This window comes from Palaemon carinicauda, chromosome 7 (assembly GCF_036898095.1).
Source record: "Palaemon carinicauda isolate YSFRI2023 chromosome 7, ASM3689809v2, whole genome shotgun sequence".
Classification (NCBI taxonomy): Eukaryota; Metazoa; Arthropoda; class Malacostraca; order Decapoda; family Palaemonidae; genus Palaemon; species Palaemon carinicauda.
Window position 1 is genome coordinate 81,176,372 of NC_090731.1, and position 27,354 is coordinate 81,203,725.

The following is a 27,354-nucleotide window of genomic DNA, read 5'->3' on the forward strand; positions in this document are numbered from 1 at the left end:
CCCTAACAGAACAGTACCAAGGTATTGATCTTAATAGTGGAAACAGTCCATCTGTTTGCGGTATAGGGCTATCAGTATCATATGATAGCTAGAAGAAGGGGGTGCAAGTATTCTTGACGCCTCCGGGGGTTTCCGGCAAGCCGCCGGCATGCCGGAGGTCGCTCCGACAGAGTTTCTGGCATCAAGACAGACAATATGTAAGTCAAGAGTATACCAGGGTGGCGGCCGCCGGTACAACGGCGGCACGCCGGCAGGGGAGCGGCGGCTACGGCAGTCGGAGGATGCCGGTTTGGTGACTGGGACAATGTATAGCGGAACCGGGTTGCCGGCAATAGATGCCGGCACTCCGGCGGCCGACCGGCGAGCGGACGACAAGCTAGGAGGGAGGAGAGCCGCCGGTAGGAGCCGGCGGCAGTTGGCAGTCCCCCGGCACACAGGGGGCTGGCGGCAAGGGTAGGGAGAGTCACCAAGGTAGGAGGCGGGTATCGCCGACAGTGGAGGCGGCAAGAGACCAGCACCCGGATAGGGAGAGAGACAGGGGGGGGGGGAGGGATGCAGGAAGTTCAGTCATGGACTCCGGACATCCCCCCCCCTGAGAGGGTGTACCCATGATAGAGACAGGCTCTATCATCCAGGAGCAGGGGTCACAGAGGACCGGGAGCTAGGTAGCCCAAGGGAGGGCTAGGGGACACCCAAAGAGGGGGAGCCCCCCATATGCAGAACACATCTAGAGACTAACCCCATAGGACACTATGAAGGGTATATGTACCAGAGCGGACTGCACAGGGAAGCTCGGGTAGCCCTACTACTCCACCCTAAGGAGGAGTTGTAGGACAGGGGACAGGTGGGTATAGACTAACCTAAGCATAGGCTAGGCTATACAAGAGATAGGTGGGGAGGGGAGTAGAGAGAAGTCTTCCAAGGAAGGGTTTCTGTACCAGAGCGGCCACTAGGGAAAGGGAGGACACTCCCTAACCTAAGATAAGGCAGATCGGCTGAAACGGTGCATGGGTACAGTTTCAGCAGGGAACAGAGAAACCTTCCTAACCTAACCTAGAGCAGGGCTAAAAGTCCTGAACTAGGGAAGGTAGAAGACATATCGCTATCGCAGGATAGTCATAGACTAATCCTAGCCATAGAGGTAGGGCTAGCCTAACCTCACTCTCGGACGCAACCCTAAGGGGGGTTCATTCCCATAGGGAGGACTGAGAGGCGATAAATACTCCATTAGACACTTGATCCCTTTACTCAGAAAGGGAATCAAGGCTAATTAGAGGGAATGCCAAGGCAAGGGATGAAGGAAGCATATAGGGGTCCTACAAGTAGGTTAGGTTAGAAAGAGACACTAACTAACCTATCCCCTATATGGTCCCTGAAGGCGAAAGAACATTGCATCACGGTCGAAAGTATTGTAAAATAATGCCCCTATCTTCATAACTTAGTCTAGGATCACTAATAAAATCATGCATGAACACTTATGTACAGGCACTCTGGCCTGGGGGCTATAGAAGCCGACTGGTATGAGGTCAATCGATGACCGATAAAAAGCGTCGAAACACGATATAAAAGTTCCTAGCTATGAAGACTAAATAAACTAATGTATTCGATTAGTAAATAAGGCCGGAAGCGTTGTTGTGGCTAACTAAATAAGGCATGCATAACAACAACGACGCCATAAAATGGCGGGTCCGGTAGAGGCACAGCTCTGCCACAAAACAGCAATTATCTCGAAAAGTAATATTTACTTTACGGCCAGAGCTTAACTAAACAATACTGGAACCTTGTACTCAACTTTCCAGAAGATGGTGAGGCTGAAGGTAGCGACATAACGTAGATGCAAATCGATAAAAGGAGCACAGGGAAAATCCGTCTAAGTAGGGCAGCTACTAAACAAAGGATGAAGACGGGCGTGACGTCATTTGAGCAATGGCGCCCGTTTGTTTACGTCTCGAGTATCAGTAGTAGCCACGAGTGAGATTGGCTGTGGAGCGGCTCCCAGCTATTCTCAACCCTTACACACCGAAGCATTAACTCTGTTCGGGGTGAAGATAGCTATGTGGCGCGTTTAGACATGCGTCCCCTGTTGATATACGATGTCTTAAAGGGAAACCTTTGGGATACTCGCTCCAGAAGTTAGAATTCTGTGATAACCTGTGGTTAAATTCTCTGGGAATATCTTAGTAGTTTTATACCCAAGGAAGCTACCAAAAAGGAACCTTCCATCAGGACGCCATGGCTTGAGCCCAAAAATCCGAGCTGTAAGGAACATGTTGCTGATTCGAATGTGAATCCTATGTTCCTGCTGAAGGCGTGAACCTCACTAACTCTTTTGGCTGTTGCAAGGCAGACGAGGAAAAGAGTTTTGAGAGTAAGGTCTTTGAAAGAAGCTGACTGGAGAGGTTCAAACCTAGGAGACATAAGGAACCTTAAGACTACGTCTAGATTCCAGCCTGGAGTGGACAATCGACGTTCTTTAGAAGTCTCGAAAGATTTAAGGATGTCTTGTAGATCCTTGTTGGAGGAAAGATCCAAACCTCTGTGGCGGAGAACTGAAGCCAACATACTTCTGTACCCTTTGATCGTAGGAGCCGAAAGAGATCTAACATTCCTAAGATGTAACAGGAAGTCAGCAACTTGGGTTACAGAGGTATTGGTAGAGGAAACTGCATTGGCTCTGCACCAGCTTCGGAAGACTTCCCACTTGGATTGATAGACTCTACGAGTGGATATCCTCCTTGCTCTGGCAATCGCTCTGGCTGCCTCCTTCGAAAAGCCTCTAGCTCTAGCGAGTCTTTCGACAGTCTGAAGGCAGTCAGACGAAGAGCGTGGAGGTTTGGGTGTACCTTCTTTACGTGAGGTTGACGTAGAAGGTCCACTCTTAGAGGGAGAGTCCTGGGAACGTCGACTAGCCATTGTAGTACCTCTGTGAACCATTCTCTTGCAGGCCAAAGGGGAGCAACCAGCGTCAGCCGTGTCCCTTCGTGAGAGACGAACTTCTGAATGACTCTGTTGATGATCTTGAACGGCGGGAATGCATATAGCTCGAGATGGGACCAATCCAGCAGAAAAGCATCCACGTGAACTGCTGCTGGGTCTGGAACTGGGGAACAGTACAAAGGGAGCCTCTTGGTCATGGAGGTGGCGAACAGATCTATCGTTGGCTGACCCCACAAGGTCCAAAGTCTGTTGCACACGCTCTTGTGAAGGGTCCATTCCGTGGGGATGACTTGATCTTTCCTGCTGAGGCGATCTGCCGAGACGTTCATATTGCCCTGAATGAACCTCGTTACCAGTGAGAGGTTTAGACTTCTTGACCAAATGAGGAGGTCCCTTGCTATCTCGTACAGCTTCCTCGAATGGGTCCCTCCCTGCTTGGAGATGTATGCCAAGGCTGTAGTGTTGTCGGAGTTCACCTCCACCACCTTGTTTAGCAGGAGGGACTTGAAGTTCATTAAGGCCAGATGAACTGCCAGCAACTCCTTGCAGTTGATGTGAAGCGTTTCCTGTTCCTTGTTCCATGTTCCCGAGCATTCCTGTCCGTCCAAGGTCGCGCCCCAGCCCGAGTCTGATGCGTCCGAATAGAGATGAAGATTGGGGGTCTGAACCGCTAACGATAGACCGTCCTTGAGAAGGATGTTGGTCTTCCACCACATGAGAGTAGTCTTCATCTCTTTGGTAACAGGAATAGAGACCGCTTCGAGCGTCATATTCTTGTCCCAGTGAGCTGCTAGATGGAATTGAAGGGGGCGGAGGTTGAGTCTCCCTAACTCGGTGAACAGGGCTAACGATGACAGGGTCCCTGTTAGACTCATCCACTGTCTCACCGAGCATCTGTTCCTCTTCAGCATGCTCAGAATGCACTCTAGGGCTTGGCTGATTCTTGGGGCCGACGGAAAAGCCCGAAAAGCTTGACTCCGAATCTCCATTCCCAGGTAAACGATGGTTTGGGAAGGAATAAGCTGGGACTTTTCTAAGTTGACCAAAAGACCCAGTTCCTTGATCAAGTCCAAAGTCCAGTTAAGACTCTCCAGACAGCGACGACTTGTGGGGGCTCTTAACAGCCAGTCGTCTAAATAAAGGGAGGCTCTGATGTCCGCCAAGTGGAGGAATTTTGCAATATTCCTCATCAGTCGCGTAAACACCATAGGCGCCGTGCTTAGGCCAAAACACAGGGCTTGGAATTGGTACACAACCTTTCCAAAAATGAATCTCAGGAAAGGTTGGGAGTCTGGATGAATAGGAACGTGAAAGTAAGCGTCTTTCAGATCCAACGAGACCATCCAGTCCTCCTGCCTGACCGCTGCTAGGACCGACTTCGTCGTCTCCATAGTGAACGTCTGCTTGGTGACATAAGCATTGAGCGCACTGACGTCCAGCACCGGTCTCCAACCTCCTGTCTTCTTGGCCACCAGAAAGAGACGGTTGTAGAAGCCCGGGGATTGATGGTCCCGGACTATCACCATTGCCTCCTTTTGGGCTCAAGCCATGGCGTCCTGATGGAAGAATACCAGAGAATCAATGTATCGTGGTAGATTTTCCCCTAATAGTAAGTGCCAAGGCATTGACAAAACAGCATAGCAATCTTTAATAAGGGACCATAGGGAAGAAGCATCCTGCCCCCCTTGGCAGTGAAGTTCCCATGGGCCATGCCGACGTCAAAGTGGTATTGAAGGGCTATTCATCCTGATAGAAGAACTTGAAGAACTTGGAGATGAAGCCGAATGTTTGGTATTTGTATAGAAACATTCTGAAAATTAGACCAGTGGTGGTTGGGCACTGTGTATTGAGAGTGATGGTTCATCTCCCGGGTAATAAAAGTAAGTATTCGTGTTGGAACCTTACATAATCAGAGTGAATATAAATTAAGAGTTAGCATCTTAATTTCTTCATAACCATAAGGAAAAGGGGGAATAATAAAACTATGACAGGCATGTATTTCATAGTAAGTAGGAGCTGATTGAGACGCACAGGTAATAAAATAGAAATTTTATTTCACAAATGCAGAAATTAAATAATTTACAGCAATAAGTAAAGTTCATTTACAGTAATTATAATGTACATAGTAATAAAGACTTGCTCTTGAATCTGAAAAGGAATTTCAAGTTTATTAGTAGGCACTCATTCTCGAGGAACGCAAGTCTTTGATTAAAAAACACGTCATGCTCAGGGCATGCGGCACTTGTGTGACAACTATGACATTTCACCTGGGATAAGAACAGTTATAAAAGCACTAAGTGTTTTCGACATCACTATGAATCGCTCGAGGGTCAACATAGGCACCCGAAGAGTTAGAGTCCCAAGTAACTCACTGTTCTACGCAGAGTTAGGTGCAGGTTTCATAACACTACCTGCGGCTACCACAAAATGTTTGACTTCGTGCACTTGTTTCGCATAATGTTTAAAGAAAACTCGCGAGGACTTCCAACCCGTGAAGTTTTTAAGGCTTTCAAAGTCCATACTCTGAAAGAAATTCAGAGATGATGCCACTTTTCTAGGATCATGACCAGCGGGTGTACTGTTAGGATCCGCTCTGCGAATGAAGTAGGTGATTTTCGCTCTTAATTGTTTCAGTGACAGGTCGCTGCCCGATGTTTCTCCTTTGAAGAGTTGGCCTCCACCAAAGTTTGAAGTTCTGCGAAGATAGACCTTGAGGCTCTCTACTGGACATAGAGAGGCATCCTCCTTCAGGGGGCATATTCTCCAAGGGCCCCATCTTTTGGTGGGTAATTCATTTTTGGCGAGAAACGTCGGATCAGGGGAGAGGGTAACTTCACCTGTATCGGTAAACAGGATGTGTCCATCCTCTCTTGATAAAGCCACTATTTCGCTGACTCGAGCTCCTGAAGCGAGAGCAAAGAGAAATATAACTTTCTGAGTCAGATCCTTGAGAGGGCAGGAATCATTGTCCAAGTTGGAGGCGAAATGGAGCACCTTGTCTAGTGACCAGGAGATCGGTTTCGGTGGGGGTGCTGGGCGTAGGCGAGCACATGCTTTCGGCAGTTTGTTGAAGATGTCGCTGGACAGATCAATTTGGAAAGCATATAGAATTGGTCTGGTCAAGGCCGATTTGCAGGTTGATATCGTATTGGCTGCTAATCCCTGTCCATGAAGGTGAATAAAGAAGGACATGCAGAAATCAATCGTGATTTCTTTAGGATTTTTTGTCTTGACGAAGGAGACCCATTTCCTCCAGGATGATTCATATTGCCGTCTTGTGGATTCGGTCTTGTATTCTTCTAGGAAGTCCAGACTTTTCTTCGAGATCCCAAACCTCTTCTTTGCGGCTAGGGAGAGAAAATCATGAGATGAAGGTCCTTGATTTTCGATGATGAAGCGAAAACAGTCGACTTCTGTACTTGTTGAGAGAGAACTGGGCCCGGGAGAGGGATCAGCTTGGGCTGCAGCTCCAGGACCAGGGGGTACCAGTTGCTCCGAGGCCACTTGGGAGCCACTAGGGCCGCTGTCCCTTTGAAGGTTCTCAGTTTGGAGAGGACTTTCAACAGAAGGTTGGTGGGGGGGAACAGGTAGATCTTGGACCATCTGTTCCAATCCAGTGACATGGCATCCACTGCTTCTGCTTTGGGGTCCTCGTACGGGGCCACATACCGAGGAAGTTGATTGTTGTCGCTCGTTGCAAAGAGATCTATCTGAAGTTCTGGGACTTGGTGAGAGATGAAGGAGAACGATCTTGCGTCTAGAGACCATTCCGACTCTATCGGGTTTGTCCGAGATAGAGCATCCGCTGTCACGTTGCGGAATCCTTGTAGGTGAACTGCAGACAAGTGCCACTTCTTCTTCTCTGCCAGACGGAAGATTGGGAGAAGCACCTGATTTATCTGGGGCGATCTTGAGCCTTGGCGATTGAGACAACGAACTACCACCGAGTTGTCTAGGGTTAGACGGATGTGGATCGAGGGCGGCGGGGATAACTTCTTTAGGGTTAGAAGGACCGCCATGGCCTCCAAGATGTTTATGTGGAACGTCTTGAACAGGGGAGACCAGGTGCCTTGAGCCTGTTTTTGGTGGGAGTGACCTCCCCAACCCTCCAGCGAAGCGTCCGTGTGGATGTTGAGTGATGGAAGAGGGTGTTGGAGAGGAATGGACCTTTTCAGGGCCTTTGCTTCTGACCACGGCTTTAGAAGAAGTCGCAGTCTGTTTGGAAGCCGTCTCTTGAGGTCTCTTCGAGCGATGGATGCCGAACGTCTCCAGACTCCCGCGGCATCCTTTAGCTGTGCGCGAAGCACTGGGTTTGTCACTGAGGCGAACTGCAGAGAGCCTAGAACTCGTTCCTGCTGGCGTCTTGAAATGCGTTTGGATTTCAGCAGTCGCTTGACAGACCCTGCTATTTCCTTCCTTTTCTTCTGGGGGATGGAAAGGCAGTGTGACTGAAGGTTCCAGTGGATTCCCAACCACTGGAACTTCTGAGCTGGAGAGAGGCGAGATTTCTTCTCGTTGATCTTGAATCCCAGGTGTTCTAGGTACTGGGTGACTTTGTTGCAAGATTTTACACAATCTTCGGGCGATGGAGCCCAGACTAGCCAGTTGTCGAGGTAGGCCATCACCTGGACGTTTCGGAGGCGGAGCTGTTGTACTATGGCGTCCGCCAGCTTTGTGAAGATCCGAGGGGCCACGTTGAGGCCGAAGGGCATGGCCCGGAAGGCGTAGCTTTTCCTTTGGAGTCGAAATCCTAGATAGGAGGAAGCGTGATGGTTCATTGGAACGTGCCAGTAGGCATCCGCCAGGTCTATGGAGACCGTGTAGGAACCTCGAGGCAGAAGGGTCCTTATCTGTTGAAGAGTCAGCATCTTGAACTTGTCGTTCGCTATGAACTTGTTGAGGGGGGATAAGTCCAGAATGACTCTGAGTTTGTCGGAGTCTTTCTTGGGGACACAAAACAGTCTCCCTTGGAACCTGGTGGACTTTACCTTCCTTATCACCTTCTTGTTCAAGAGATCTAGGACATATTCTTCTAGAAGGGGGGTTGATTGTTGGAAGAATTGCTGGAAGGTTGGGGGTGGTTGTGTCCAACTCCAGCCTAGACCCTTCTTGACGATGCTGTGTGCCCAGGGATCGAAGGTCCAACGATCCTGGAATTGGCGGAGTCTTCCTCCCACCGGAAGCACTTCATTGCTTCTGGTGTCCCGAGGGCTTGCTGCCTCGGCCGCTAGCTCCCTTTCCTCCTCTGCCTCTGGAGGGACGGCGAGAGGCGTCTTTGCTTGCACCCTTGTATGAGCCTCTACCTTTGGGACGAAAGGTAGTTGACTGTTGCTCGAAAGCAGGGGTGAAGACCGGTGACTGTGACAACACCGGTTGGGGGACCAATTGAAAGGTCTGTTGTGGTTGGGCAACCACTTGGGAGGTAGCGGGTCCCGGAAACTGACGTCTTTGTTGACGTTGCTGGGGTTTCTGTTTTTGGGATTTCCTCTTAGGTTGAGGTCCGTCGTCCTGAGAGGGTTTCCTTTTCTTGGACATGCCCCACTTGTGGAGAAGGTTCCTATTCTCCGTGGCGGCTCTGTCGGTGATTTCCTTCACGAGGTCAGAGGGAAAGAGGTGTTTACCCCAGATGTTGGAGGAAATCAGCCTCCGGGGTTCGTGTTTCACGGTAGCACCTGCAAACACGAATTCACGACAGGCTCTCCGAGCCTTTATGAAGTGGTACAAGTCCTTCATCACGGTCATCAGGTGGGATTTGGAGAGTACCATGTAGTGGTCTGGTACTCTGGTGTCACAGGCCATGATTTCAAGTTGGACTTGATGAGATAAGGATGCTGCGAGCCTCTCCTTCGTATCTTGTTCCCGACGAAGGAGGTGATCGTTGAGCTTAGGGAGGTCTTCATTAAACTGACGTCCGGCGACGTCAGGATCTAGCTTTCCCACGACGAAAGTATGCTGGACATCCTTCCAGTTTCGAGCGTCAGGGGGAGTTACTATGGAGAAGGGTCTGCACTCCTCCAGTGCAGGGCAGGCTTTCCCTTCTTCCGCAGCTTTAAGGCACGCAGCTAAGGCCTTTTCCAGGAATGGAAGAATCGCACTTTCAGGTGCGACATAAGTAGGGTGCTTCTTGCTCAGGGCCGGAAGCTTAGAGCAGGTAAAGCCCCTACTCTTGAATGTGTTGGCTAGCATAGCCTGGGCCTTTGCGAGATCGAACACTATCTCTTCCTTCGGTTCGGTCTCTTCCTTCGAGGCAGGTTCAGAGCGCAGACGGACGTAACAGTCCGGGTAGGCCTCAAAGTTTGGGAAGAACTCCACGTCTTCCAAGGGGACCGTGCCGATCTTATCGCTGACAAAGATCCTGCCGGTCGCGATCACCATATGCTCAGCATACCTCCACGGGTTGGCATGTGAGCAAGCGGGGAGATCCTTAACCGAAATCCTCTTCGGTTCTCTGGATCCTATCATGGACCTGATGGACTCCTGATTCTCCTTCAACCTGTCGTCCATGACGGCTCTAATCAGTCGGATCAATTCTTGAGTGGAAGAAGAGGGATCCGGGGTCGAGGAGGTAGACGGAATAGACACTTCCGTCGGTGTAGGAGTAGGAGGGGGGATGGACGGAGGAGCGACCTCTTGCTCCGACTCGGCGTATTCCACCTTGTCTTCGTCATCTTCGGCTCCTTGAGCCATAAGCGTTTTCTCGGTGTCTTCCGAGACATCCGACATCTGTTCATCATCTCCGGAATCCAGGCGACACTCATGCATGGACTGAGCCATGACAACATCAGGTTCCACTGTAAGTTGGACAATGGGAATCACGTCTTTGGGTACCACTGAATCAGGGGAGGCCTTAGGGAACAGGAGTGACCTCAATTCTTCTGTGGCCAGGTAAGGGCCGGTGGCATTTTTCTGGAAGCCACGCACCCACTTGCGTAGCTTTTCACGAGAAATGTCTCTGACCTCCGCTGAGGGAGGGTTATGGAAGGCGTCAGTCATGTGAGCCTGGCATACCGTACAGTTCAGTGGATTCCAAAACTTCAGATCCCCTTTCTTGTCGGCACAAGGGGCGTGAGTCCTACAAGCCGTATGCCCGTAAAACTGCGGGCGTTTCACAGCGCAGAAGGCGAAGTCACACTTCATCTGCTCCTCCTGTGGAAGAAAGAGAAAATGAGTATGGGGGAGTCATAAGAATGGCTCTTAAACTAAGTTAATATTAATTATTAATTTTAACTTAAAGAAGGGTGTGATGCATAGAGATTGAAATAGTAAAGAGAACATACTCCATGCATCTCGCCCGGCTGGTTACCGTAAGCTTTGTCCTTGGATAATCCGAGACCGAAGGCACCGGATAGTATTCCTTAGAGTTCCATAGGGCAATGGAATTCCGTGGAAAAACCAAGGGTAAGATTGGGACCGAGATCATTCGGTCCCAAACTAGGGGCTAGAGGGCCTCCTTTTAAGGTAACTGCTTCCGGCAACCAGCCGTGCAAAGATGCACGCAGCATGCTGGAATTAGAAGAGTGCAAAGAGACAGCATGATCCCTAACAGAACAGTACCAAGGTATTGATCTTAATAGTGGAAACAGTCCATCTGTTTGCGGTATAGGGCTATCAGTATCATATGATAGCTAGAAGAAGGGGGTGCAAGTATTCTTGACGCCTCCGGGGGTTTCCGGCAAGCCGCCGGCATGCCGGAGGTCGCTCCGACAGAGTTTCTGGCATCAAGACAGACAATATGTAAGTCAAGAGTATACCAGGGTGGCGGCCGCCGGTACAACGGCGGCACGCCGGCAGGGGAGCGGCGGCTACGGCAGTCGGAGGATGCCGGTTTGGTGACTGGGACAATGTATAGCGGAACCGGGTTGCCGGCAATAGATGCCGGCACTCCGGCGGCCGACCGGCGAGCGGACGACAAGCTAGGAGGGAGGAGAGCCGCCGGTAGGAGCCGGCGGCAGTTGGCAGTCCCCCGGCACACAGGGGGCTGGCGGCAAGGGTAGGGAGAGTCATCAAGGTAGGAGGCGGGTATCGCCGACAGTGGAGGCGGCAAGAGACCAGCACCCGGATAGGGAGAGAGACAGGGGGGGGGAGGGATGCAGGAAGTTCAGTCATGGACTCCGGACATCCCCCCCCCTGAGAGGGTGTACCCATGATAGAGACAGGCTCTATCATCCAGGAGCAGGGGTCACAGAGGACCGGGAGCTAGGTAGCCCAAGGGAGGGCTAGGGGACACCCAAAGAGGGGGAGCCCCCCATATGCAGAACACATCTAGAGACTAACCCCATAGGACACTATGAAGGGTATATGTACCAGAGCGGACTGCACAGGGAAGCTCGGGTAGCCCTACTACTCCACCCTAAGGAGGAGTTGTAGGACAGGGGACAGGTGGGTATAGACTAACCTAAGCATAGGCTAGGCTATACAAGAGATAGGTGGGGAGGGGAGTAGAGAGAAGTCTTCCAAGGAAGGGTTTCTGTACCAGAGCGGCCACTAGGGAAAGGGAGGACACTCCCTAACCTAAGATAAGGCAGATCGGCTGAAACGGTGCATGGGTACAGTTTCAGCAGGGAACAGAGAAACCTTCCTAACCTAACCTAGAGCAGGGCTAAAAGTCCTGAACTAGGGAAGGTAGAAGACATATCGCTATCGCAGGATAGTCATAGACTAATCCTAGCCATAGAGGTAGGGCTAGCCTAACCTCACTCTCGGACGCAACCCTAAGGGGGGTTCATTCCCATAGGGAGGACTGAGAGGCGATAAATACTCCATTAGACACTTGATCCCTTTACTCAGAAAGGGAATCAAGGCTAATTAGAGGGAATGCCAAGGCAGGGGATGAAGGAAGCATATAGGGGTCCTACAAGTAGGTTAGGTTAGAAAGAGACACTAACTAACCTATCCCCTATATGGTCCCTGAAGGCGAAAGAACATTGCATCACGGTCGAAAGTATTGTAAAATAATGCCCCTATCTTCATAACTTAGTCTAGGATCACTAATAAAATCATGCATGAACACTTATGTACAGGCGCTCTGGCCTGGGGGCTATAGAAGCCGACTGGTATGAGGTCAATCGATGACCGATAAAAAGCGTCGAAACACGATATAAAAGTTCCTAGCTATGAAGACTAAATAAACTAATGTATTCGATTAGTAAATAAGGCCGGAAGCGTTGTTGTGGCTAACTAAATAAGGCATGCATAACAACAACGACGCCATAAAATGGCGGGTCCGGTAGAGGCACAGCTCTGCCACAAAACAGCAATTATCTCGAAAAGTAATATTTACTTTACGGCCAGAGCTTAACTAAACAATACTGGAACCTTGTACTCAACTTTCCAGAAGATGGTGAGGCTGAAGGTAGCGACATAACGTAGATGCAAATCGATAAAAGGAGCACAGGGAAAATCCGTCTAAGTAGGGCAGCTACTAAACAAAGGATGAAGACGGGCGTGACGTCATTTGAGCAATGGCGCCCGTTTGTTTACGTCTCGAGTATCAGTAGTAGCCACGAGTGAGATTGGCTGTGGAGCGGCTCCCAGCTATTCTCAACCCTTACACACCGAAGCATTAACTCTGTTCGGGGTGAAGATAGCTATGTGGCGCGTTTAGACATGCGTCCCCTGTTGATATACGATGTCTTAAAGGGAAACCTTTGGGATACTCGCTCCAGAAGTTAGAATTCTGTGATAACCTGTGGTTAAATTCTCTGGGAATATCTTAGTAGTTTTATACCCAAGGAAGCTACCAAAAAGGAACCTTCCATCAGGACGCCATGGCTTGAGCCCAAAAATCCGAGCTGTAAGGAACATGTTGCTGATTCGAATGTGAATCCTATGTTCCTGCTGAAGGCGTGAACCTCACTAACTCTTTTGGCTGTTGCAAGGCAGACGAGGAAAAGAGTTTTGAGAGTAAGGTCTTTGAAAGAAGCTGACTGGAGAGGTTCAAACCTAGGAGACATAAGGAACCTTAAGACTACGTCTAGATTCCAGCCTGGAGTGGACAATCGACGTTCTTTAGAAGTCTCGAAAGATTTAAGGATGTCTTGTAGATCCTTGTTGGAGGAAAGATCCAAACCTCTGTGGCGGAGAACTGAAGCCAACATACTTCTGTACCCTTTGATCGTAGGAGCCGAAAGAGATCTAACATTCCTAAGATGTAACAGGAAGTCAGCAACTTGGGTTACAGAGGTATTGGTAGAGGAAACTGCATTGGCTCTGCACCAGCTTCGGAAGACTTCCCACTTGGATTGATAGACTCTACGAGTGGATATCCTCCTTGCTCTGGCAATCGCTCTGGCTGCCTCCTTCGAAAAGCCTCTAGCTCTAGCGAGTCTTTCGACAGTCTGAAGGCAGTCAGACGAAGAGCGTGGAGGTTTGGGTGTACCTTCTTTACGTGAGGTTGACGTAGAAGGTCCACTCTTAGAGGGAGAGTCCTGGGAACGTCGACTAGCCATTGTAGTACCTCTGTGAACCATTCTCTTGCAGGCCAAAGGGGAGCAACCAGCGTCAGCCGTGTCCCTTCGTGAGAGACGAACTTCTGAATGACTCTGTTGATGATCTTGAACGGCGGGAATGCATATAGCTCGAGATGGGACCAATCCAGCAGAAAAGCATCCACGTGAACTGCTGCTGGGTCTGGAACTGGGGAACAGTACAAAGGGAGCCTCTTGGTCATGGAGGTGGCGAACAGATCTATCGTTGGCTGACCCCACAAGGTCCAAAGTCTGTTGCACACGCTCTTGTGAAGGGTCCATTCCGTGGGGATGACTTGATCTTTCCTGCTGAGGCGATCTGCCGAGACGTTCATATTGCCCTGAATGAACCTCGTTACCAGTGAGAGGTTTAGACTTCTTGACCAAATGAGGAGGTCCCTTGCTATCTCGTACAGCTTCCTCGAATGGGTCCCTCCCTGCTTGGAGATGTATGCCAAGGCTGTGGTGTTGTCGGAGTTCACCTCCACCACCTTGTTTAGCAGGAGGGACTTGAAGTTCATTAAGGCCAGATGAACTGCCAGCAACTCCTTGCAGTTGATGTGAAGCGTTTCCTGTTCCTTGTTCCATGTTCCCGAGCATTCCTGTCCGTCCAAGGTCGCGCCCCAGCCCGAGTCTGATGCGTCCGAATAGAGATGAAGATTGGGGGTCTGAACCGCTAACGATAGACCGTCCTTGAGAAGGATGTTGGTCTTCCACCACATGAGAGTAGTCTTCATCTCTTTGGTAACAGGAATAGAGACCGCTTCGAGCGTCATATTCTTGTCCCAGTGAGCTGCTAGATGGAATTGAAGGGGGCGGAGGTTGAGTCTCCCTAACTCGGTGAACAGGGCTAACGATGACAGGGTCCCTGTTAGACTCATCCACTGTCTCACCGAGCATCTGTTCCTCTTCAGCATGCTCAGAATGCACTCTAGGGCTTGGCTGATTCTTGGGGCCGACGGAAAAGCCCGAAAAGCTTGACTCCGAATCTCCATTCCCAGGTAAACGATGGTTTGGGAAGGAATAAGCTGGGACTTTTCTAAGTTGACCAAAAGACCCAGTTCCTTGATCAAGTCCAAAGTCCAGTTGAGACTCTCCAGACAGCGACGACTTGTGGGGGCTCTTAACAGCCAGTCGTCTAAATAAAGGGAGGCTCTGATGTCCGCCAAGTGGAGGAATTTTGCAATATTCCTCATCAGTCGCGTAAACACCATAGGCGCCGTGCTTAGGCCAAAACACAGGGCTTGGAATTGGTACACAACCTTTCCAAAAACGAATCTCAGGAAAGGTTGGGAGTCTGGATGAATAGGAACGTGAAAGTAAGCGTCTTTCAGATCCAACGAGACCATCCAGTCCTCCTGCCTGACCGCTGCTAGGACCGACTTCGTCGTCTCCATAGTGAACGTCTGCTTGGTGACATAAGCATTGAGCGCACTGACGTCCAGCACCGGTCTCCAACCTCCTGTCTTCTTGGCCACCAGAAAGAGACGGTTGTAGAAGCCCGGGGATTGATGGTCCCGGACTATCACCACTGCCTCCTTCTGTAACAGGAGCGACACCTCTTGGTGTAACGCTAGCCTCTTGTCCTTTTCCTTGTAGTTGGGAGAGAGGTTGATGGGAGAAGTGGTCAGAGGGGGATTGCGGCAGAATGGTATCCTGTAACCCTCCCTTAGCCACTTGACAGACTGGGCGTCTGCACCTCTTCTTTCCCAAGCTTGCCAGAAGATCTTGAGTCTGGCTCCTACTGCTGTCTGGAGAGGAGGAGAGTCAATGTTTGCCTTTCGAAGGCTTGGGACCTTTCTTGGACCTGCCCCTGAAACCGTCTGGACGGGTACTTCCTCGGCTGAGGGCTCTGCCACGAAAGGGCGGAATAAATCTTGTAGCAGGAGTATCGGCCACTGGGGTGCGGTAAGTTCTAGGAACCGAAGGAGCAACCTTAGCCTTACGTGCTGAAGAGGCCACAAGGTCATGAGTGTCCTTCTGAATAAGAGCCGCAGACAATTCCTTGATAAGGTCCTCAGGAAACAGGAACTTAGAAAGCGGAGCAAAAAGTAACTGAGACCTTTGACAAGAGGTGATACCAGTGGAAAGGAAGGTGCAAAGTTGTTCCCTTTTCTTGAGTACTCCCGAAACAAACATGGAGGCAAGTTCGCCGGAACCATCGCGAATTGCTTTATCCATACAGGACATTATAAGCATGGCCGAGTCCTTGTCAGATGGGGCAGTCTTCTTGCTCAAGGCCCCCAGGCACCAGTCGAGAAAATTAAAAATCTCAAAGGCGCGAAAGACTCCCTTTAAGAAGTGGTCTAAGTCAGAAAAGGTCCAGCAGACCTTAGAGCGCCTCATAGCCGACCTTCGTGGAGAGTCAACCAAACTTGAGAAGTCAGCCTGGGCAGAGGCAGGGATTCCCAAGCCTGGTTCCTCTCCTGTGGCATACCATACGCCCGCCTTAGAAGTCAGCTTAGTAGGTGGAAACATGAATGACGTCTTCCCTAGTTGCTGCTTGGACTGCAACCAATCCCCTAACATTCTCAAAGCTCTCTTAGAAGATCTAGCGAAGACGAGCTTAGTGTAGGCAGACTTAACAGGTTGCATGCCTAGAGAAAACTCTGATGGAGGAGAGCGAGGGGTAGCAGAAACAAAGTGATCCGGGTAAACCTCTCTGAAAAGAGCCAGGACCTTGCGAAAGTCAATGGAGGGTGGTAAAGACTTGGGTTCCTCCACGTCAGAAGAGGGATCATCCAGGTGCGCAGCTTCCTCCTCAGAAACCTCATCACCTGAGGGTTGAGAAGCGAGAGGTAAAGTTACAGCGGTATGCTGAACGGCAGAATCCTGACAAGCGGGTGCATATACACTTGCGGATTCATCCTCAAGTCTCTGTTGAAGAGGATGAGGGCTGGTAATGACAAAGTCATGAGGCTGGGAAGAAGGAGGCTCTGCGGGAGTCTGGGGAGCAAGCGTGGTGAGAGGCGACTGTAGTAAAACCTGAGGTTCAGGCTGCAAAGACTGCTCAAGCTGAGGAGAAAGAGGTAGATGCATGCGTTGAGGTGGCTGACTCATTGCATGAGGTTCATGTCTCAAGAGTTGCGCTTGCTTCAAGGGTTGAGGTGGCTGCGCAGTAAGAGGTTCCTGTCTCACGAGTTGAGGTTCTTGAGGTGGGTGCTGCGAGAGTTGAGGTGGCGGCTGCGCAGAAAGAGGCTCCTGTCTCACGAGTTGAGGTTCTTGAGGTGCTTGCCTCGAGAGTTGAGGTTCTCGCCTCGAGGAAAGTGGAGGTATCAGCTGCGAGAGCTGAGGTGGCTGCCTCAAGGATGGCAGAGGTTGTCGTACCTCAAGAGGTTGCTGCCTCGAGGATGGTCTTACTGCAAGAAACTCTTGCCTCAAAGGTAGAGGAGGTTGTAAGGCATAAGACTCCTGTCCCCATTGTTGAGGAGGTTGCCGCGTGGTAAGAGGTTCCTGCCTCAAGGAAGGTGGAGGTTGCTGCACAACGCTGGTATCTGGCAACTCCCAACGCGGTAGCTCACGCATGGAGGTAGCTTGAGGAACCTCAACTTCGTACGTCTGGCAGACTGGACTGCGTAGAGGAGGAGGAGCGCTCGCAGGAGGAGGTGTAACCTTCTCTGCCTGAAACTCACGCATCAATACCGCAAGCTGCGACTGCATAGACTGCAGCAAAGCCATCTTGGGATCAACAGACGTTGAGGTCTGTTGAGGCAGAGCCTTAACAGAAGTTGAGGTCTGTTGAGGCATCGCCTTACCTCTCTTAGGAGGCGTGCAGTCACCTGATGACTGCGGCGAGTCAGAGCTAGCCCAATGACTACATCCGGGCTGTAGAACTCGTGCGGTCTGGACTTTACGCTTAAGAGGTCTTGAGACCTGAGTCCAGCGTTTTCTCCCCGAAAATTCTTCTGCAGACGAGGAAAATAAGGGCTCAATCGTCTGAGAGTGGAAGTGACGATCTCTGTAAGATACGCCTGCAACCACCGAGGATACTGCTGTGCGCCGATCAAGGCCTGCCGAACCCTTTTGCCCTTCGACATTGCTTCTCCCCTGGGCTTGGGAGCTTGCAAGAGGTCCCGGACTGGGAGGACGACTGGCACGCACAGAAGTACCCTCACGCACAACACTGACACTGACACTAGCACTCGGCACAGCACTGGCACTACCACTTCCCACTGCACTTTTCACTTTAAGTTCCTTGACGTCTGCCAAGAGGAACTTGTGGTCACTCACTACCGACTCCACTTTATCACCTAAAGCCTGAATGGCACGTAAAACATCAGACATATCAGGCTGAGCACAAATAGTAGGATCGGGGATAGCCACTACAGGGGGAGGAAAAGGTTGAGGATCATGGGGTGAGGAATAAAGCGAAGAGCGAGCCGAACTCCTCCTAACTCTCTCTCTCTCTAACTTAGTGGTATACTTGAGGAATCGAACAAAATCAAGTTCCGAAAGTCCGGCGCATTCCTCACATCGATCTTCCAACTGACAGGATTTTCCCCTACAGTCGGAACAAACGGTGTGAGGATCAACCGAGGCCTTCGGAATACGCCTAATACAAGTCCTACATCGTCTTTGGGGAGGAGCTTGAGAAAGGTCGGACATCTTGAATCAAAGAAAAGTCAAGGGGGAATTCCAATTAAAGCAAAATATCGTTAACCATTAATCAAATCAATCTAAAAGCTATCTAAGCTAAGAGACAAGTTTCCTGTATAGCGAAAGCTGAAATCTTAGAGCAATACTTCACCAAAAACCGTGAACAAGACTCCAAAATTATAAGCGTATCCATGTAGGTCTTGCCGGAAGCACGACAGAGGAAAAATTGAGGTGGTGTCAACAAGAAGTACTGCAGTACCTGGCCACAGGTGGCGCTGGTGAGTACACCCCCTTCTTGTATAGTGATCGCTGGCGTATCCCTTCCGTAGAATTCTGTCGGGCAACGGAGTTGACAGCTACATGATTATCGGGTAAGATTAATATTGAAAATAAAATTTTTCAATATTAATCTTACCCGATGATCATGTAGCTGATTCACACCCAGGGTGGTGGGTGGAGACCAGCATACATTTTAACAAAGAAGCTAAGTATCCCGTATTTCATTTTATCAGTTATTCAAAATAACAAACATAAAATAAATAAGTACCTGGTAAGGAAGTCGACTTGAACCATTACTCTGCCTTTTTTAAGTACGTCTTCCTTACTGAGCCTAGCGGTCCTCTTAGGATGCTGAACGACTCCTAGGTGCTGAAGTATAAAGGGCTGCAACCCATACTAAAGGACCTCATCACAACCTCTAACCTAGGCGCTTCTCAAGAAAGAATTTGACCACCCGCCAAATCAACCAGGATGCGGAAGGATTCTTAGCCGACCGTACAACCCAAAGAACAACAATAAAAAGTATTCAAGAGAAAGGTTAAAAAGGTTATGGGATTATGGGAATGTAGTGGCTGAGCCCTCACCTACTACTGCACTCGCTGCTACGAATGGTCCCAGGGTGTAGCAGTTCTCGTAAAGAGACTGGACATCTTTGAGATAGAATGATGCGAACACTGACTTGCTCCTCCAATAGGTTGCATCCATAACACTCTGCAGAGAACGGTTCTGTTTGAAGGCCACTGAAGTAGCCACAGCTCTCACTTCATGTGTCCTTACCTTCAGCAAAGCAAGGTCTTCTTCCTTCAGATGAGAATGTGCTTCTCTAATCAGAAGCCTGATGTAGTAAGAAACTGCGTTCTTAGACATCGGTAGAGAAGGCTTCTTGATAGCACACCATAAAGCTTCTGATTGTCCTCGTAATGGCTTTGACCTTCTTAAATAGTACCTTAGAGCTCTAACTGGGCAAAGTACTCTCTCTAGTTCGTTCCCCACCAAGTTGGACAGGCTTGGGATCTCGAACGACTTAGGCCAAGGACGGGAAGGAAGCTCGTTTTTAGCCAAAAAACCGAGCTGCAAGGAACATGTAGCCGTTTCAGATGTGAAACCTATGTTCCTGCTGAAGGCGTGGATCTCACTTACTCTTTTAGCTGTTGCTAAGCACACGAGGAAAAGAGTTTTTAATGTGAGGTCCTTAAAAGAGGCTGATTGGAGCGGTTCAAATCTTGGTGACATTAGGAACCTTAAGACCACGTCTAGATTCCAGCCTGGAGTGGACAACCGACGTTCCTTTGAGGTCTCAAAAGACCTAAGGAGGTCCTGTAGATCTTTGTTGGTGGAAAGATCCAAGCCTCTGTGGCGGAAAACCGCTGCCAACATACTTCTGTAACCCTTGATCGTAGGAGCTGATAGGGATCTTACGTTCCTTAGATGTAACAGGAAGTCAGCAATCTGGGTTACAGTGGTACTGGTTGAGGAAACTGCATTGGCCTTGCACCAGCTTCGGAAGACTTCCCATTTAGACTGATAGACTCTGAGAGTGGATGTCCTCCTTGCTCTGGCAATCGCTCTGGCTGCCTCCTTCGAAAAGCCTCTAGCTCTAGAGAGTCTTTCGATAGTCTGAAGGCAGTCAGACGAAGAGCGTGGAGGTTTGGGTGTACCTTCTTTACGTGAGGTTGACGCAGAAGGTCCACTCTTAGAGGAAGAGTCCTGGGAACGTCGACTAGCCATTGCAGTACCTCGGTGAACCATTCTCTCGCGGGCCAGAGGGGAGCAACCAACGTCAGCCGTGTCCCTTTGTGAGAGGCGAACTTCTGAAGTACCCTGTTGACAATCTTGAACGGCGGGAACGCATACAGGTCGAGATGGGACCAATCCAGCAGAAAGGCATCCACGTGAACTGCTGCTGGGTCTGGAATCGGAGAACAATACAATGGGAGCCTCTTGGTCATCGAGGTAGCGAATAGATCTATGGTTGGCTGACCCCACAGGGCCCATAGTCTGCTGCAAACATTCTTGTGAAGGGTCCACTCTGTGGGGATGACCTGACCCTTCCGGCTGAGGCGATCTGCCATGACATTCATATCGCCCTGAATGAACCTCGTTACCAGAGTGAGCTTTCGATCTTTTGACCAAATGAGGAGGTCCCTTGCGATCTCGAACAACTTCCTCGAATGAGTCCCTCCCTGCTTGGAGATGTAAGCCAAGGCTGTGGTGTTGTCGGAGTTCACCTCCACCACCTTGTTTAGCTGGAGGGACTTGAAGTTTATCAAGGCCAGATGAACCGCCAACAACTCCTTGCAATTGATGTGAAGTGTCCTTTGCTCCTGATTCCATGTGCCCGAGCATTCCTGTCCGTCCAGTGTCGCACCCCAGCCCGTGTCCGATGCGTCCGAGAAGAGACGGTGGTCGGGGGTCTGAACAGCTAATGGTAGACCTTCCTTGAGAAGAATGCTGTTCTTCCACCACGTTAGAGTAGACCTCATCTCTTCGGAAACAGGAACTGAGACCGCCTCTAGCGTCATGTCCTTTATCCAGTGAGCAGCTAGATGATACTGAAGGGGGCGGAGGTGGAGTCTCCCTAACTCGATGAACAGGGCCAGCGATGAAAGTGTCCCTGTTAGACTCATCCACTGCCTGACTGAGCATCGGTTCCTTCTCAGCATGCTCTGGATGCATTCTAGGGCTTGATTGATCCTTGGGGCCGACGGAAAAGCCCGAAAAGCTCGACTCTGAATCTCCATACCCAGGTAGACAATGGTCTGGGATGGGACGAGCTGGGACTTCTCTAAATTGACCAGGAGGCCCAGTTCCTTGGTCAGATCCATAGTCCATCTGAGATTCTCCAGACAGCGACGACTTGTGGGAGCTCTTAAAAGCCAGTCGTCTAAATAGAGGGAGGCTCTGATGTCTGCCAAGTGAAGGAATTTCGCAATATTCCTCATCAGTCTGGTAAACACAAGAGATGCCGTGCTTAGGCCAAAGCACAGGGCTTGGAACTGTTACACAACCTTTCCAAAGACGAATCTTAGGAAAGGTTGGGAGTCTGGATGGATGGGGACGTGAAAGTACGCGTCTTTCAGGTCTAACGAGACCATCCAGTCCTCCTGCCTGACCGCTGCTAGGACCGACTTCGTCGTCTCCATCGTGAACGTCTGCTTGGTGACAAAAGCATTGAGAGCACTGACGTCCAGCACCGGTCTCCAACCTCCTGTCTTCTTGGCTACCAGGAAGAGACGGTTGTAAAAGCCCGGGGATTGATGATCCCGGACTATGACCACCGCTTCCTTTTGTAGCAAGAGCGACACCTCTTGTTGCAACGCTAGCCTCTTGTCCTTCTCCTCGTAGTTGGGAGAGAGGTTGATGGGAGACGTAGCTAGAGGGGGACTGCGACAGAACGGAATTCTGTAACCCTCCTTTAGCCACTTCACAGACTGAGCGTCTGCACCTCTGTTCTCCCAAGCTTGCCAGAAGGTCTTGAGTCTGGCTCCTACTGCTGTCTGGAGAGGAAGGCAGTCAAAACTTGCCTTTTGCAGACTTGGAACCCTTCTTGGACTTGCCACGGTGACTGTCTGCACGGGTACCTCCTCTGCTGGAGGCTCTGCCACGAAAGGGCGGGATGAACCTAGAAGCAGGTGTGTCAACTGCTGCAGGCCGGAAGGGTCTAGGCACGGAAGGTAAGGTTTTAGCCTTACGTGCAGAAGATGCCATAAGATCATGAGTATCCTTCTGGATAAGTGAGGCAGCCATCCCCTTAATCAGCTCCTCCGGAAACAGACACTTGGAGAGAGGGGCAAACAACATCTCTGACTTCTGGCAAGGAGTGATACCAGCTGATAAGAAGGAGCAAAGATGTTCTCTCTTCTTAAGGACTCCTGAAACATACGAAGCCGCAAGTTCACCAAACCCATCCCGAATTGCTTTGTCCATGCTAGACATGATCAGCATGGCCGAGTCCTTATCTGAAGGGGAAGTCTTCCTGCTTAAGGCTCCCAAACACCAATCGAGGAAGTTGAATATCTCGAAGGCAGAAAAGACTCCCTTCAACAGATGATCTAAATCGGAAAAGGACCAGCAGATCTTCGAACGTCTCATAGCCAACCTGCGGGGAGAGTCAACCAGACTTGAGAAGTCGGCCTGGGCAGAGGCAGGAACCCCCAAGCCGGGTTCCTCTCCCGTGGCATACCAGACGCTCGACTTAGAAGCAAGCTTGGGAGGCGGAAAGATGAAAGAAGTCCTTCCCAGTTGCTTCTTGGACTGCAACCAGTCCCCCATAACCCTCAAAGCTCTCTTAGATGATCTGGCGAGAACAAGCTTGGTGAAGGCAGGCGCAGCAGACTGCATGCCCAGAGCAAACTCGGAGGGAGGAGAACGAGGGGTTGCAGACACAAACTGCTCAGGATACAAGTCCCTGAACAAGGCAAGGACTTTACAAAAGTCTAAGGAGGGAGCAGTAGACTTGGGCCCTTCAAAATCAGAGTGAGGCTCATCCAGATGTGCAGCTTCATCATCCGATACCTCATCATCCGAAAGCTGAGTTGTAAGAGGTAAAGGCAGAGCAGAAAGCTGAACGGCGTAATCCGGCAGTACGGGTGCATGCGTACCTGCGGATCCAACATCATGCCGCTGCTGGTCGGTCTGCGAGCTGGCAACAACAAAAGCAGAGGGCTGGTGTGTGGGAGGGTCTGCGGTGGGATGAGGAGCATGCGGTATGGTATGCAGAGCATGCTGTAAGGTATGCGGCTCATGCTGCATGGTATGCGGAGCATGCTGTAAGGTCTGCAGAGCATGCTGCATGGGCTGAGGAGAATGCCGCATAGTGCTGGAACCCGGCAACTCCTGATGCGGCAGCTCACGCATGTTAGCAGATGGTGCAGCAAGAACATGCGTCTGGCAGGGTGGACTGCGCATCGGTGGTGGAGCTCTCACAGGTGGAGTGTGGGAGCAGGCAGCCGCAGTATCTGCTGAGCGCACAACCTCGGCGGGTTGTAGGTTAACAGGAGCCTTCTCAGCATGATACTCCTGCATGAATGCAGCAAGCTGAGACTGCATAGTCTGCAGCATGGACCACTTAGGGTCTACTGTGGTTGGAGCAACAACAGACGGAGCAGTAGCCTGTTGAGGGACCACTCTACCTCTCTTGGGAGGTGTGCAGTCATCAGATGACTGCGGCGAGTCCGAACTGACCCAGTGGCTACACCTGGGCCGTTGGACTAGCTCGGAAGGGACCTTACGCTTGAGCGGTCGTGAGACCTTGGTCCACCGTTTCCTCCTGGAAACCTCTTCCACAGACGAGGAATGTAAGGGCTCATTCGTCTGTATGTGGATGGGACGATCCTTAACAGATACGTCCGCAACCACTGAGGATACATCCTTGCGCCGATCAAGGCCTGCCGAACCCTTTGGTCCTTCGACATTGCTTCTCCCCTGGGCTTGGGAGCTTGCAAGAGGTCCCGGACTGGGAGGACGACTGGCACGCACAGATGTACCCTCATGCGCAACACTGACACTGACACTTTGCACATCACTAGCACTAACACTTCCCACTGCACTTTTCGCTCTCAGCTCTCTGACATCTGCCAAGAGCTGATTACGGTCATTAGCCAATGACTCCACTTTGTCACCGAGAGCCTGAATGGCACGCAACATATCCGCCATACCAGGCTGAGCACTCGTAGCAGGTTCGGGAGTCACCACCACAGGGGAAGGAAAAGGTTGAGGGGCATGGGGAGAGGAAAAATCCACAGAGCGAGAAGAACTCCTCCTATTTCTCTCCTTCTCTAACCTATGTGCATATCTAAGGAATTCGTTAAAATCGAATTCCGAAAGCCCAGCACATTCCCCACATCGATCTTCCAATTGACAGGATTTACCCCTACAATTGGAACATACGGTGTGAGGATCTATAGAGGCCTTCGGAAGACGCCTAGTACAAGTCCTAACACTACACTGCCTGTACTTAGGTACTTGAGACTGGTCAGACATCTTGAATTTAGAAGTAGTCAAGGGGGAATTCCAAAATCTAGCAAAGTTCGTTACCAATTAAACTAAATTAATTCCAAAAGCTTGCTAAGCTAATGAGAAAGCTTCCTGAATAGCGAAGGCTAAAACTTTAGAGCAAATACATCACCAAATCGTGAACAAAGACTCCAAAATCAACAGCGTATCCAAGTAGGTCTTGCCGGCGGCACGACAGAGGAAAAATTGAGTTCTTGTTGACAAGAAGTACTTGAGTACCTGCTCACAGATGGCGCTGTTGTGTACACCCCCACCTGGATAGCGATCGCTGGCGTATCCCGACCGTAGATTTCTGTCGGGCAACGGAGTTGACAGCTACATGATCATCGGGTAAGATTAATATTGAAAACTGTACGTGTCCATGAAGAATGGCAATGCTGAAAGATCTTAAAAGAAAGAAGAATCATAAAAAAACTAGATGAAAGAAAATATGTAATCCAAATCTAATCTGAGCCAATAGTAATGTATTTAAAGAAGGTACCAAGTTTCCCTTGGAACACAGCTCAGTGAGCAGAGTTACTGCTCATTAGGCAAAAATCATCACAGTACACAATGGGGAGGAGTTAAGAAGGCTGGGAACAAACATACTAACATATGAGAGCTACCCTTTGGGTATTTTTGTAGTGAATTACAGAGCAATGTAACCTAGGAAAAAAAACTACTGTTTCTTATAGAAAAAATTACGCTCTCTTCAAAAATGACACTCGTTTCCGTCACAAATGAATAGTTTCAGAAATATATATACATCTATATCCTACGATAATGGGGGACCCCCAATGGGAACTCGGGGTTTTGGGTGGGGAAAACATACTGGGGAAACGATATATAATTGTTTTCCTATAGTAAATAACGTGAATTAACCGAATTTGATGTTCATTTCAATCGGAAACAAACAGATCAACCAATTCGGATAACTTTGAGTTGCACGGTGTCACTTCTCTTACGAACGAACGATAACATTAGCAACGTTACCAATAATGCACAGTGTTACCAACGTTGACATATGGTACAAAGAGTTACCAACGGCACGCTGACATTACTAAAGATAGTAATGATAGATATTTCCATATGTATTTTAAATAATTTCTCCATAAAAGTTTTACTCAATATATAAAAAGTACAAAAAGGGCACAGAACCTAACAAACCCACCTAACCTAGCCTAGTAGTATGACAGGTCACAAAATAACATTTGATCTACATCGGACGTTGGCAGCACTGGTTACTGTATTTTTTCATGACAATCTTTGTAACGGCACCTCCAAAGTTTATCCAGATATACTGTTTTGTATTTTCCTCCGGTTATTATAATTTCAAGAAGGTAATGTATGGAGAAGAAAAGGCTTGTTTTACGTTTATATAACGATTCCCCAGTATGTTTTCCCCACCCCAAAACCCCGAGTTCCCACTGGGGGTCCCCCATTATTGGAAGATATAGATGTATATATATTTCTGAAACTATTAATTTGCGACGGGAACGAGTGTCATTTTCGAAGAGAGCGTAATTTTTTCTATAAGAGAAAGTAGTTGTTTTCCGAGGTTACATTGCCCTGTAATACACTACAATGAAACCACCCTTTGTGATATTGTGATAAAAAAATAGCAAAATGAAATCCCTAATCAAAATAATTTGATTAATTTTTTCTCTTATGCATTTACTTGGATAATGTATTGAGATATGTATTTTGTTTTCATATGTTTAAACCAAGAAAAATATAAATTGCAAAAAAAAAGAGGTGGGTGCGAGACTACCGAAATTTAACCCTAGCAAGATAAAATAAAACCCCTGTTAATTACTATGGAATTATGCGTCATTCATATATCGCCTACCACTCATGCCAATAATACCCTATTTATCAACATAAGATTTAAGTAGTTTTAAAAATCATGCCGATTGGGGAATAAAACAAAAGCTCAGGATACAGCACTTTAACCAGTACGGATACTGCACCTAGGTTAGGTTAGGTGGTGTTCTCGTGTATATTTCCTTCTTATAATGTGGTTTTTCATTAATAACTTTAGGAACTTTAAAATGTATAAAATTTGGGAGCCTTTGTAGTTTGTTTGGATGGACTGTAAAACCTCATTCTATAAGGGAAATAGACACAAGAACAACACCTACCCTTAATCTGGGAGCCGTATCCTTACTGTACCCGGCGACTCTCTTAGAATACCATGTTCTCAGCTCACCATCCCATATTGGGTTATTGTAAATAATTAAATGATCATTATAATTATTGGCCAGGTTCATCCTAACCAACTACAAAGGGTCCACATATATATATATATATATATATATATATATATATATATATATATATATATATATATATATATATATATATATATATATATATATATATATATATATATATATATATATATACGGTATATAATTGTTTGTGTGCGAGTGGATTATTAATGTGTGTGTCTAATACTATTAAATGGAGTTGGTAGTAAATTTTATGTAATACTCTGGGGGTCATTATAATTAGAAGAAAGGTTTCTTCGGAGATTTTCTTTTAGCCATCAGCATTGTATAACTTAACTTACTTTGTTAGTTTGTTTGGGTTCTTCAGGTTCAGGTTCGAAGTCGAGGCTAAGCTGTATAGTCTTTGCAACGGCGCCTCTACTGATCTTACGATATCTTTTTGTATTAGACTTTATCTTTCTTTTGTATTATTTTTTCTCCCCGTCAGTATGAAATTTCTTTCTTGTTTCCTATATATATATATATATATATATATATATATATATATATATATATATATATATATATATATATATATATATATATATATATATATATATATATATATATATATATATATATATATATATATATATATTCACTAAATAAAAGTTACCCTGTTTTTTTAAGTCTTCTTGTTGTAGTTTAATTAGTTTTTGTTAAGATATTTCTGGCAGTATAAAAACGGATTAAACATTTTTCCTAATTCTCACAAAAATTATAGTTTACACTTTGTGAAAATTGGTAATGTTTAGTTTTAACGTATTTGTTCTAGCTCTAAAGTGCCATATTGATGCAAATGCGTTGTTCTT

General features: G+C 48.5%; 1 protein-coding gene across 2 annotated transcripts in view; it reads right to left on the reverse strand.

The window, feature by feature from the left end:
• The window catches only part of LOC137643945 (uncharacterized), a 648,304-nt gene extending 621,377 nt beyond the window's left edge, over positions 1 to 26,927 (reverse strand). The window contains exon 1 of one of the 2 annotated variants that reach the window (XM_068376721.1): positions 26,845 to 26,927. The gene's annotated coding sequence lies outside the window, so the exon portion shown is untranslated. The other variant, XM_068376722.1, reaches the window with a different exon arrangement.
• Between the last annotated feature and the right edge of the window lie 427 nt (positions 26,928 to 27,354).